The following is a 5000-nucleotide window of genomic DNA, read 5'->3' as shown; positions in this document are numbered from 1 at the left end:
CAGGGACCCGGGCCTCCGGGGTCGGAGCCCAGGCACCCCGCCGAGGGGTGGTCGTCCCGGGCCAAGGCGGCGGGAGCCCGGGCAGGACTCCGCGGGGCAGGCCGGGCGGGAGTTCCAGGAGCCCGGCCGCGATTCCGACTTCTCCCCGGTGCCCTGCCCGGAGGCCGGGCAGGTCCGGGGGCCTTCGGCGCGGGCGGCGGGATGCTCCCGCGGGGGAGACGAGCCGTGCTGGGCCCCGGGAGGGAGGCCCGGGGTCGACCTGGCGCCGGGGCTCCGGCCCTGGAAGTCCCGATGAGGTTTTTCAAACGGCCCGTGCCCGGGCCTTCGCTCCAGGAGGGCGGACACTTTCGGCGGTTGCCCCCGGTGGCTGGGCCGGGTGCCGCATCTACAACATTGCCAGGAAAGGTCCGCGGAGATTTTCGGGGACACGGTTTTCGGGACCCTAGATGCCCATCTTCGGTTCCAGGAGGGCGGGCAGGGGTACCTCCGGGACTGGACCGTGCTGCAGGAGGGGCTCAACCCCGGGTTTGGCTCCATGTCGACTGGAGCTCCGGCCCAGGGGCGGGCCGGGCGAGAGTTCCAGGAACCCGGCCGCGATTCCGGCTTCTCCCCGGTGCCCTGCCCGGAGGCCGGGCAGGTCCGGGGGCCTTCGGCGCGGGCGGCGGGCTGCTCCCGCGGGGGAGACGAGCCTCTCTGGGGCCCGGGAGGTTGGCCCTGGGTCGACCTGGCGCCGGGGCTCGGGCTCCGGAAGTCCGTATGAGGTTTTTCAAACGGGCCTTGCCCGGGCCTTCGCTCCAGGAGGGCGGACACTTTCGGCGGTTCGTCCCGGTGGCTGGGCCGGGTGCCGCATCTACAATATTGCCGGGAAAGGTCCGCGGAGATTTTCGGGGACACGGCTTTCGGGACCCTAGATGCCCATCTTGGGTTCCAGGCGGGCGGACGGAGGAACCTCCGGGGCCGGACCGTGCTGCAGGAGGGGTTCAACCCCGAGTTTGGCTCCATGTCGACTGGAGCTCCGGCCCGGGGGGCGGGCCGGGCGGCCTGGCCGGGCGAGAGTTCCAGGAGCCCGGCCGCGATTCCGACTTCTCCCCGGTGCCCTGCCCGGAGGCCGGGCGGGTCCGGGGGCCTTCGGCGCGGGCAGCGGGCGGCTCCCGCGGGGGAGACGAGCCGCCCTAACGCCCGGGAGGGAGGCCCGGGGTCGACCTGGCTCCCGAGCTCCGGCCCTGGAAGTCCGTATGAGGATTTTCAAACGGGCCGTGCCCGGGCCTTCGCTCCAGGAGGCCGCACACTTTCGGCGGTTGCTCCCGGCGGCTGGGCCGGGTGCCGCATCTACAATATTGCCAGGAAAGGTCCGCGGAGATTTTCGAGGATACGGGTTTCGGGACCCTAGATGCCCATCTTGGGTTCCAGGAGCTCGGACGGAGGAACCTCCGGGGCCGGACCGTGCCGAAGGAGGGGGTCAAAACCGATTTTGGCTCCATGTCGACTGGAGCTCCGGCCCCGGGGCGGGCCGGGCGGCCTGCCCGGCGAGAGTTCCAGGAGCCCGCCCGCGATTCCGGCTTCTCCCCGGTGCCCTGCCCGGAGGCCTTCGGCGCGGGCGGCAGGCGGCTTCCGCGGCGGAGACGAGCCTCTCTGGGGCCCGGGAGGTGGGCCCTGGGTCGACCTGGCGCCGGGGCTCGGGCTCCGGAAGTCCGTATGAGGTTTTTCAAACGGGCCTTGCCCGGGTCTTCGCTCCAGGAGGGCGGACACTTTCGGCGGTTGCCCCCGGCGGCTGGGCCGGGTGCCGCATCTACAATATTGCCAGGAAAGGTTCGCGGAGATTTTCGAGGACACGGGTTTCGGGACCCTAGATGCCCATCTTGGGTTCCAGGAGGCCGGACGGAGGAACCTCCGGGGCCGGACCGTGCTGCAGGAGAGGTTCAGCCCCGAGTTTGGCTCCATGTCGACTGGAGCTCCGGCCCGGGGGGCGGGCCGGGCGGCCTGGCCGGGCGAGAGTTCCAGGAGCCCGGCCGCGATTCCTACTTCTCCCCGGTGCCCTGCCCGGAGGCCGGGCGGGTCCGGGGGCCTTCGGCGCGGGCAGCGGGCTGCTCCCGCGGGGGAGACGAGCCGCCCTAACGCCCGGGAGGGAGGCCCGGGGTCGACCTGGCTCCCGAGCTCCGGCCCTGGAAGTCCGTATGAGGATTTTCAAACGGGCCGTGCCCGGGCCTTCGCTCCAGGAGGCCGGACACTTTCGGCGGTTGCTCCCGGCGGCTGGGCCGGGTGCCGCATCTACAATATTGCCAGGAAAGGTCCGCGGAGATTTTCGGGGACACGGTTTTCGGGACCCTAGATGCCCATCTTGGGTTCCAGGAGGTCGGACGGAGGAACCTCCGGGGCCGGACCGTGCTGCAGGAGAGGTTCAACCGCGAGTTTGGCTCCATGTCGACTGGAGCTCCGGCCCAGGGGCGGGCCGAGCGGCTTGGCCGGGCGAGAGTTCCAGGAGCCCGGCCGCGATTCCGGCTTCTCCCCGGTGCCCTGCCCGGAGGCCGGGCAGGTCCGGGGGCCTTCGGCGAGGGCGGCGGGCTGCTCCCGCGGGGGAGACGAGCCGTGCTGGGCCCCGGGAGGGAGGCCCGCGGTCGACCTGGCGCCGGGGCTCCGGCCCTGGAAGTCCGTATGAGGTTTTTCAAACGGGCCTTGCCCGGGCCTTCGCTCCAGGAGGCCGGACACTTTCGGCGGTTCGTCCCGGTGGCTGGGCCGGGTGCCGCATCTGCAATATTGCCAGGAAAGGTTCGCGGAGATTTTCGAGGACACGGGTTTCGGGACCCTAGATGCCCATCTTGGGTTCCAGGAGCTCGGACGGAGGAACCTCCGGGGCCGGACCGTGCTGCAGGAGAGGTTCAACCGCGAGTTTGGCTCCATGTCGACTGGAGCTCCGGCCCAGGGGCGGGCCGAGCGGCTTGGCCGGGCGAGAGTTCCAGGAGCCCGGCCGCGATTCCTACTTCTCCCCGGTGCCCTGCCCGGAGGCCGGGCGGGCCCGGGGGCCTTCGCCGCGGGCGGCGGGCGGCTTCCGCGGCGGAGACGAGCCTCTCTGGGGCCCGGGAGGTCGGCCCTGGGTCGACCTGGCGCCGGGGCTCGGGCTCCGGAAGTCCGTATGAGGTTTTTGAAACGGGCCTTGCCCGGGCCTTCGCTCCAGGAGGGCGGACACTTTCGGCGGTTGCCCCCGGTGGCTGGGCCGGGTGCCGCATCTACAATATTGCCAGGAAAGGTTCGCGGAGATTTTCGGGGACACGGCTTTCGGGACCCTAGATGCCCATCTTGGGTTCCAGGAGGTCGGACGGAGGAACCTCCGGGGCCGGACCGTGCTGCAGGAGGGGGTCAAAACCGAGTTTGGCTCCATGTCGACTGGCGCTCCGGCCCGGGGGGCGGGCCGGGCGGGCAGGCCGGGCGAGAGTTCCAGGAACCCGGCCGCGATTCCGGCTTCGACCCGGTCGACTGCACGGCGGGCGTGCAGGCCGGCGGCGACTCGCAGGGCCCCTTCCAGGCAGCGGGGCCCAGCGGTTGGAGCCCGGCTACCCCGGCGAGGGGCGGAAGAACCTGCACGGCGCGGCGGGAGAACCCGGCATGCTTCCGCGGGGCAGGTCGGGCAGGAGTTCCAGGAGCCCGGCCACGATTCCTACTTCTCCCCGGTGCCCTGCCCGGAGGCCGGGCGGGCCCGGGGGCCTTCGGCGCGGGCATCAGGCGGCTTCCGCGGCGGAGACGTGCCTCTCTGGGGCCCGGGAGGTTGGCCCTGGGTCGACCTGGCGCCCGGGCTCGCGCTCCGGAAGTCCGTATGAGGTTTTTGAAACGGGCCTTGCCCGGGCCTTCGCTCCAGGAGGGCGGACACTTTCGGCGGTTGCCCCCGGTGGCTGGGCCGGGTGCCGCATCTACAATATTGCCAGGAAAGGTTCGCGGAGATTTTCGGGGACACGGATTTCGGGACCCTAGATGCCCATCTTGGGTTCCAGGAGGTCGGACGGACGAACCTCCGGGGCCGGACCGTGCTGCAGGAGGGGGTCAAAACCGAGTTTGGCTCCATGTCGACTGGCGCTCCGGCCCGGGGGGCGGGCCGGGCGGGCAGGCCGGGCGAGAGTTCCAGGAACCCGGCCGCGATTCCGGCTTCGACCCGGTCGACTGCACGGCGGGCGTGCAGGCCGGCGGCGACTCGCAGGGCCCCTTCCAGGCAGCGGGGCCCAGCGGTTGGAGCCCGGCTACCCCGGCGAGGGGCGGAAGAACCTGCACGGCGCGGCCGGAGAACCCGGCATGCTTCCGCGGGGCAGGCCGGGCAGGAGTTCCAGGAGCCCGGCCACGATTCCTACTTCTCCCCGGTGCCCTGCCCGGAGGCCGGGCGGGCCCGGGGGCCTTCGCCGCGGGCGGCGGGCGGCTTCCGCGGCGGAGACGAGCCTCTCTGGGGCCCGGGAGGTCGGCCCTGGGTCGACCTGGCGCCGGGGCTCGGGCTCCGGAAGTCCGTATGAGGTTTTTGAAACGGGCCTTGCCCGGGCCTTCGCTCCAGGAGGGCGGACACTTTCGGCGGTTGCCCCCGGTGGCTGGGCCGGGTGCCGCATCTACAATATTGCCAGGAAAGGTTCGCGGAGATTTTCGGGGACACGGATTTCGGGACCCTAGATGCCCATCTTGGGTTCCAGGAGGTCGGACGGAGGAACCTCCGGGGCCGGACCGTGCTGCAGGAGGGGGTCAAAACCGAGTTTGGCTCCAAGTCGACTGGAGCTCCGGCCCGGGGGGCGGGCCGGGCGGGCAGGCCGGGCGAGAGTTCCAGGAACCCGGCCGCGATTCCGGCTTCGACCCGGTCGACTGCACGGCGGGCGTGCAGGCCGGGGGGCGACTCGCAGGGGCCCTTCCAGGCTGCGGGGCCCAGCGGTTGGAGCCCGGCTACCCCGGCGAGGGGCGGAAGAACCTGCACGGCGCGGCGGGAGAACCCGGCGTGCTTCCGCGGGGCAGGCCGGGCAGGAGTTCCAGGAGCCCGG

This window comes from Alligator mississippiensis, chromosome 14 (genome assembly GCF_030867095.1).
Source record: "Alligator mississippiensis isolate rAllMis1 chromosome 14, rAllMis1, whole genome shotgun sequence".
Lineage (NCBI taxonomy): Eukaryota > Metazoa > Chordata > Crocodylia > Alligatoridae > Alligator > Alligator mississippiensis.
This window is presented reverse-complemented; position numbering follows the sequence as displayed.